Consider the following 9582-nt stretch of genomic DNA (forward strand, 5'->3'; position numbering starts at 1 on the left):
TGAAAATGTCTATACTACCTCACTTGATAATTTAGCTTCACAACAAGTAACATGTTTTTCTGCTATAAATGAAGCTAGTTGGTTGTGGCATAGGCGTTTAGGACATGCTAGCATGGATTTATTGTCTAAACTTGTTAGAAAAGAATTGGTTAAAGGTTTGCCTAAAATGTGTTTTGTAAAGGGTAAAATTCGCGATGCATGTCAAATGGGTAAGCAAACAAAATCTAGTTTTAAAAAAAAGAAATTCATATCTACTACTAGACCTTTGGAGATGCTTCACCTAGATCTATTTGGACCTAATTCTGTGCAAAGTCTTGGTGGTAAATCTTATGCTTTTGTAATTATGGATGACTTTTCTAGATTCACATGGGTGTTGTTTCTTGCACATAAAAATGAATCATGTGAACAATTCACCAAACTTTGTAGGAGAATTCAAAATGAAAAAGGATATAAAATCACTCACATAAGAAGTGATAAAGGCACGGAATTCAAAAATGAAAGCATAGAAAAATATTGTGACTTAGAGGGCATATCACATAACTTCTCTGCACCTAAGACACCTCAACAAAAGGTGTAGTAGAAAGAAAGAATAGGTCACTGCAAGAGATGGGTAAAACTATGTTGAATGAGCATAACTTACCTAAATACTTTTGGGTTGAGGCCATTAATACTGTATGCTATGTTATGAATAGGGTGTTGATTAGACCATCAATTAATAAAACCCCTTATAAATTGTGGAACAACCATAAGCCTAATATTTCCTATTTTCATGTGTTTGGTTGTAAATGCTTTGTGTTTAGAGATAATGAGCATCTTGGAAAATCTGACTCTAAATCTAATGAAGGTATCTTCCTAGGCTATGCACTTAATAGTAAAGCATATAGGGTTTTCAATAAAAGAACTTTAACTGTGATTGAATCTATTCATGTTGTGTTTGATGAGTCTAATCCATTTTCTAATAAATATGATGAAGATGATATTGATATTAGAAAATGCTTAGAGAAAATGTTTATTGAAAACAATGCAAGTGAAAATCAAGAAGCAAATGAAAAATCACTTGAAGAAAATGAAAATGGAAATTAAGAGTTGCCTAGAGATTGGAAATATATAAAAAGTCATCCTATAGATCAAATCTTAGGCGAACCATCCCGTGGAGTAGCCACAAGATCCTCATTGAGAAATATAGTGAATCATTCTGCTTTTTTATCCCAAGAAGAACCTAAAAATATTAAAGAACCATAGAGGATGTGTCTTGGGTGATGTCCATGCAAGAAGAACTTAACCAATTTGAAAAAAGCAAAGTATGGACCTTAGTTCCTAGGCCAAATGAGCATAGCATAATTGGAACTAAAAGGGTATATAGAAATAAGAAAGATGAGAATGAGGTAGTAACTAGGAATAAAGTTAGATTAGTTGCCCAAGGGTATAACTGATAAGAAGAGATTGACTTTGATGAAACATATGCTCCTGTTGCTAGATTAGAAGCCATTCGTATGTTACTTGCTTTTGCCGCTTTTAAAAATTTTAAATTGTTTCAAATGGATGTTAAAAACACTTTTCTAAATGGCTACATTAATGAAGAGGTATACGTAGAACAACCACCTGATTTTGAGAATCATAAATATCCCGATCATGTTTACCGGTTGTCTAAAGCCTTGTATGGATTGAAACAAGCTCCTAGAGCTTGGTATGAGAGGCTTAGTGGTTTTCTACTAGAAAATGGGTTTACCCATGGCAAAATTGACACTACACTCTTCATCAAATCCAAAAATGATGATATGCTCCTTGTTCAAATCTTTGTGGATGATATCATTTTTGGAGCAACTAATGATGAGTTCTGTAATGAGTTTGTCAAATGCATGCAAAGTGAATTTGAAATGAGTATGATGGGTGAACTTAGTTTCTTCTTAGGTCTACAAATTAAGTAAGCTAATCATGGAACTTTCATATGCCAATCTAAATGCATTAGGGACTTGCTAAAGAAATTTAATATGGAAGATTGTAAAATTCTTGGCACACCTATGAACTCTTCCATTAAGCTTGATAAAGATGAGCAAGAAATCCCTATTGATGTAAAATTATATCGTGGCATGATTGGGAGTCTCCTATATCTCACCGCTAGTAGGCTTGATATTATGTTTAGTGTATGTATGTGTGCTAGGTTTCAGGCTACTCCTAAGGAATCTCATCTAAAAGCTGTTAAACGAATCCTTAGGTATCTTGTTGGGACTATTGAATTAGGATTGTGGTACCCTAAGCGTACTACCTTTGAGATTGTTAGTTACACTGATGCTGACTTTGCTGGTAGTAAGGTTGATAGAAAAAACACTAGCGGTACTTGTCATTACTTAGGACAATCTCTTGTTTCTTGGTTCTCCAAGAAACAAAACTCAGTTGCCTTATCCACAGTCGAGGCCGAATATATTGCGGCTGGAAGTTGTTGTGCCCAAAATCTTTCTATGAAACAACAACTTGTGGATTTTGGATTGCACTATGAAACAATACCGATTAAATGTGATAATACTAGTGTAATCAACATTTCTAAAAATCCTATCTCACATTACGAATTAAACACATTGAGATTAGACATCATTTTCTTCGTGATCATGTGCAAAAAGGAGATGTGGCTCTTGAGTTTGTATGCACTAATGAACAGTGGGCCGATATATTCACTAAACCACTACTCGAGGATAGATTCATACAAATTGGACGTGAGTTAGGCTTAATGCATAGTAAAGAAGCTTCCTAAACTTAAATGTCTTATATCTTGCATAATTTTAGGGGGAGCTCTCTCATGGGAACCTTTCAAGTCTTAGCAACTAATTCTATTGTTGACTCGTCTTCTTGCTTGAAACTTTATGAAAAGTTGTTTGTATGCCCAGTTCATATTTCTATCACATGCTTATATTGCTTATCATCTCTGTTGCACTATTTGTCCAATTCATGTTCATATTGATATTCTACTTGCTTGATTGAACCATACTGGATTGTTTGAGTAGTTGTGGATAAACTGTTAGGAAATATAAACTCAAGCAAGTTACATCTTATACGGGATCTATTTTGGAAAGTTCGATTTACAAACAGCACTCTGCCAAATTTTTTCAAAAATCTTTCCAAAATTCATCATGTATAAATGTTATTCTTACCCATTGCCCAGGATGTTAATTCACATGACTCTTTTTGCTGTTGCCAAAAGAGGGAGATGGAAATGGGCAAAAATAATGGGTTTATTTAAAAATACATTGGATGCATATTATGAGGGGGAGCCTTCTTGGGCTTAACCCTATATTTTTCCAATTGTATTTGTCATCATCAAAAAGAGGGAGAATGTGGACCGTATTGGTCACACCCGATTTTGATAATGACAAATACTCATGTATTTAATGAATATCTAGTTCATGTGCAGGTCCATATTAGCAGACACATTGATGGCACGTGAAAGCTTAAAGCTTAAAGACAAATTTATGTTCTCAATTGTAATATTCAGTAGTGAAATTTTTCTGTAATAGTAATTAGGATATTTGGTTTGTAATAAGCACACACAACACATGCATGGTTTATTTTGTGAGCTCAAACCAATTATGAACTAAAAATGACCGTAGAAAGACCTTAGGGTTTAACCTTCGGTCGACCAACACCGGACTTTTTCAGTGTCTTAATTTTGGACCTCAAGTGACCCTAGGACACACACATTTAAATCTATGTTTGTTAGGCACTTGAATAGGGTAATTGGTTGTTGAAATAGGGCTGAAATGCACACATTGTGCACTTTCGGTTGACTGGCCAACTCAGTTCATTTTGGCCTAGTCGACCGAACCAGACCTGAGACAACTGTTGACCAAGGTCTTGGTCAACCGAACCATGTAGTTCAAAACCCCCCAATAGACCGAAACCCTCTTTGGTCAACATTTTGATCATCTGGTCGACCGAGCCATTTTTGTACTCCAACCACCTGGTCGACCGAGGGTTCTCGGGAAAAATTCCAGCGGTTTGGTCGACCGAATCAGTCAGTTTAAAATGGCCCGGTCGACCGAACCTCGGAGAAATGAAAAATCGCCTTTGGAAAAAGCACTTTCGGTCGACCGACCACTCAGTTCAAAATCCCCTTGGTCGACTAAACCATATGAGTCCTAGTCGACTGAACTTGTTCTGGTCGACCGGACTTCTAGAGTTACACCTAATTTTTTACCGCAGTTAATATTTTTAAATAGGGTTAAAATTTTTTAAACATCATTAAACTTTTCTAACAATCCCTAATAGGTCCCCAACGGTCAAAAATTCCGGTATGTCTATATATACCCTTTCATTTGGGAGAATTAAGCATTGATTAGTAAAAACAAAAAATCCAATTTCTCTCTCAAGCTAAATACTTCCTACTGCTCGTATTTCCAAACCCACTCAAACTTACCTTCCTCACTTCTTTGTATCATTTGTAAGTGTATTGAGTGTGTTCATTTAGAGGTTTGCTATCTCATTTCTTGAGTACTTGAATCGATTTTTACAAGAGCATAACCTAAGCATTCTTAGGAGGTTTTTCTAATAAGCCTACCCTAAGAAAGCTTGTGGTGAGCTTTCGAGTGTTGCATTCTCATTGCAATATCTTTGGAAGTTCGTATTTGTTTTTGGTTGAGAAATATTTTCAAAATCATTTACAAATATCTATTGCTCTTTATTTTGAAAATCATTTGAGGAGATATTTGTTTTTGATGTGAAACATCTTTGTGGCAATATTTATTCAAGTATATATCATTTGCTGAATACAAGGATTATCTATTTTGCAATCCAAACATATCCATATTCACGTGATTGAGATATTCTACTTATTGATATTCTTGAGGCTTGCTTGATATTTTGTGTGAACACGTTTGATTGAATATTTTGAAATACACAGATTGTTATTAATACTCTCACGTACTCACTACACTGATAGAAAATATCTTTGAGAGTTGAACTATTTAGACCACACTAAGCTTACATTTTAAATCATCTGTGGTGTTTGTAATTGTGCGCATTGGGGTACAAATTTGCTTTACGTGAAAGCTCCCTTATATTGTACCTTTTGATTGTATATCTGAGAGATTCCAGGCGTGGCTTGAGGGGGCAGTAATCCAGCCCGGTAAGGATTGGTGTAAAGGTTGAGGTCAGCCTTGTGTTAATTTGACCTGATTTGTATAGGTGCCGCTCCACCCGTTCAAGTGAGCAAGTTTTTGTAATAATCCTTGTGCTGGTTAGCCAAGGTAGGGACGTAGGCAGTTGGCCGAACCTTGATAACATATTTGTGTGTCATCCTCTCTTTACTGCTTTCTAATGCTTGTATGATTGATAAAACTGCTTTATTTAATTTCTGGTATATTTATATTATTTGCACTAGATTAGTCATAGGGTTGTGAACATACTGCTGCTAGGAGGAGTACCTAGGGGTAAAATTTTGAAAATACCAATTCACCCCATCTCTTGGGATCACGGAAAAGCTAACAAGGCCTACTGGCAGTTAGATATAACAAGCTACCAATCATTCCACGGTAGAGCTTAACATTCACTAGTATACCTTACTCATCTTTATCTAATTTTGTAAGAACTCATAGGTATTCCTAAAATTTTACCATCTTCCATGTTAAACTTTTTGAGCAAGTCTTGAATGTACTTTGATTGATTTATAAAAATCTTATGTTTTGCCTTTTTGATCTGAAGTCCTAGAAATAAGTTAAGTTCACCTATCATGCTCATTTCAAATTCACTTTGCATGCAGTTGGCAAACTCATTACACAACTCTTCGTTTGTAGCTGCAAAAAGGATATCATCTATGTATATTTGTACTAGGAGCAAGTTATCATTTTTAGCCTTTATGAAGAGTGTTGTGTCAATTTTCCCTCTATTAAACCCATTATCTATTAGAAAACCACTAAACCTTTCATACCAAGCTCTAAAAGCTTGTTTCAATCCGTAAAAGGCTTTAGTCAATTTATATACATGATTTGGAAATTTGTGGTTTTCAAATCTTGAGGGTTGTTCAACATAAACTTCATCTTTTATATAGCCATTTAAAAATGTGCTTTTGACATCCATTTGATATAATTTGAAATTCTTAAAAGCAGTATATGCTAATAACATCCGAATGACTTCCATTCTAGCTACAGGAGCAAATGTTTCCTCAAAATCTATGCCTTCCTCCTAGTTAAATCCTTGAGCTATTAGTTTGGCTTTGTTTCTAAATATTATTCCATTTTTATCTTTCTTGTTCTTATAAACCCATTTTATTCTAATAATTTTATGATTATCAGGTTTAGGAACTAATGTCCAGACTTTATTTCTCTCAAATTGATTGAATTCTTCTTGCATAGATATCACCCACGATTCATCCTCAAATGTGAATTTTTGTGATAAGAATGCAAAGTGGCTAACCATATTTCTAAGTCAAGATCGGGTAGCTACTCCATGTGATGGTTCACCTATGATTTGATCAATGGGGTGATTCTTGACATATTTCCATTCCCTAGGTAGCTCATTAACCTCTCTTCCCACTTGAATATTCTCAAAAGATGTTTCCTTAATTTTACTGTTCTTATCTGAATTATTTTCAATAGATAGTTTTTCTAATTCCTTACTTATCTCAAAATCATCCTCATCAGACCTTTTAGAGAATGGATTGAACTTATCAAATACTACATGAATGGATTCTACAACGATCAATGTTCTTTTGTTATACACCCTGTAAGATTTACTATCTAAGGCATAGCCTGGAAAGATACCTTAATCAAATTTTGTGTCAAATTTTCCTAGGTGTTCATTATCTCTAAGAATAAAACATTTGCAGCCAAAGACATGGAAATATGAAATATTTGGTCTATGGCCATTCCACAATTCATAGGGAGTTTTATTTAGAGTGGGTCTAATCAGAACTCTATTTAATATATAGCAGGCGGTGTTCACTACCTCAACCTAGAAATACTTAGGTAACTTATGTTTTTAAAGCATGGTTCTAGCCATTTCCTGTAAAGATCTATTCTTTCGCTCAACTACCCTGTTTTGTTATGGAGTCCTAGGTGCTGAGAAGTTATAAGATATACCCTCTATGTCATTGTAGTTCTCTATAACCTTATTTTTAAATTTTGTTCCCCTTTTCATTTTGGATTTTTTTGCAAAGTTTAGTACATTGTTCACAAGTTTTATCTTTATGTGCAAAAAACAATACCCATGTGAATCTAGAATAGTCGTCAACAATAATGAAAGCATATAATTTACCACCTAGACTTTGAGTTGGATTAGGCCCAAATAAATCTAAGTGCAACATTTGAAGTGGCGCATTTGAAGTGGCCTAGTGGTGGAGATAACTTTCTTCTTCATAAAGTTAGATTTTATTTGTTTTCCTACTTGACATGCATCACATATTTTATCTTTCGTAAATTTTGTCTTAGGTAATCCCTTAACTAATTCTCCTTTAACTAGTTTAGATAATAAGTCCATGTTTGCATTTCCTAATCTTCTATGCCAAAGCCAACTAACTTCATTTATAACAAAAAAGCAAGTTACATGTTGAGAAGCAAGATTATCAAGGCTAGTGGTGCCGACATTTTCATGACGATCAACAATAAACAATATTTTGTTTTCAAATTTATTCTCTATAGTGCGATTGTCATGTTCAAAGGAAACCCTATAACTTTTATCACACAATTGACTTATACATAATAGGTTATGTTTTAGACCATCTATTAATAGCACATTATCAATAACAAGGGAAGGTTCCTTACCAACCTTACCTACTCCAATAATTCTACCTTTTGCATTGTCACAAAAGGTGACGAATCCTCCATCATTAGGTGTGATGGACGCGAATTTTGCTTTATCTCCGGTCATGTGTTGAGAGCATCCACTATCCATATACCATTTGTCCTTTGAGACAAACGGTCTCAAACACACCTGCAATGGACATTTAATTGACTAAGTTTGGTACACACATTTTCTTGGGTTCATGGGGGTTAGTGCTCGATTCTCCTTTGACTTTCTTAATTTTAACATCTTTGTTCTTACAAGGACAGTCAAACTTTATGTAACCTAACTTCTTACACTTAAAGCAAGTAGTATATCTATAAGAATCTTTAGTTGGAACATAAGATTTTGACTCTCTCACAAAGTATCCCATGAAAAGATGTTTCTGTTTAAGATTTTCCTTTCATTTAAAACCAAGACCTTCCTTATCTAGGGAATTTCTTTGAGTTCCAAGAAGCCTTTTCAAAATAATTTTGACCCTTAGTGAATTTATAAATAATTTTAGATTTTTCTTCCCAATTTCTTTCTAACTCCTCAATTTTCAAATCCTTTTCTTTTAATCAATGATGCATGAGATTTATTTTGTCTTTCCAACAACTTTGAAAGTTCCTTTAATTTTAATTTTAAATCAGAATTATTCTTAGTCATTTTCTCAAGCATTTTAAGAGTATACTAATATTCCTATTGCAATTCATCATACGAAATCATGCTATCATAATTATCAGAATCACTAGAATAGTATGATGAAGATGAGAAAAATGATTGTATCTTGTGGCTTTCATGATCCATTAGACACAGATTAGTAATCTAGTCGTCACTAGATTCAGAGTCTAAAATCTTGGTACTGTGTGTGTCCTAATCGACCTGTAGTGTCTTCTTCTTCTTTTTGGACACTTTCTTTATCTGAGGACATTTTGGATTGATGTGCCCAACTTCTCTGTAGTTGTAGCACGTAGGGGGATCATCTTTTTGGCTTCCTTCCACTCGACTCTCCTTTTTCTATTTTTGAGCTCTGGAATTTTCTGGTATACTTCCTGTTCTTTTTCAAGAACTTTCTAAACTTCTTAGTTAGAAGAGCCAAATTTTCTTCTGATTTTGAACAACTTTCTTCACTGGAATTGTTGGAGGATGCTTTGAAGGCTGTTACTTTCTTAGTTTTGTTCTGCTCGCTTGGTCTTTCATTTATTGTCAGTTTGTATGTAATGAGTGATCTGATCAACTTATCTAGTGTCATTGCTTTTAGGTTCCATCCTTCTACTATGGTTGTAGCCTTTGCCTCCTAGACTAGTGGTACAACCCTAAGAATTTTCCTAATCATTTCATAAGTATGGTAAGTCTTACCAAGAGCATGCAATGAATTTGTGATGTGGGTTAACCTGGTGTACATAGATTGGATTGATTCACCAGAAGATTTTTTTAAATGCTTCATATTCACTTGTTAGCATGTCTATTCTACTGTCTTTTACATCTTTAGTGCCTTCATTTGTGACTTCTAATTTATCCCATATTTCCTTAGTAGTTGTACATGCCATGACCCTATTAAATTCATTTGTCTAAAGCACAGTATAACAGATTCATTGTAGTAACATTTATTTGAAGATCTTTCATGTCCTCACCTTTATATTCATCTTCAGTCTTGGGTATATTTTCTTTCTCTACAATTTTTATAGGAATATGATTTCCTCTAGAAACAACTTTCCATACTTTCCAATCAGCATTCTGAAGAAAGATTTGCATTCTTTGTTTCCAGTATGTTTAGTTAACACCACAAAAAATGGGTGGTCGTGTGGATGAGTGTCCCTCACCAAATAGGGT

This window comes from Malania oleifera, chromosome 12 (assembly GCF_029873635.1).
Source record: "Malania oleifera isolate guangnan ecotype guangnan chromosome 12, ASM2987363v1, whole genome shotgun sequence".
NCBI classification, from domain to species: domain Eukaryota; kingdom Viridiplantae; phylum Streptophyta; class Magnoliopsida; order Santalales; family Ximeniaceae; genus Malania; species Malania oleifera.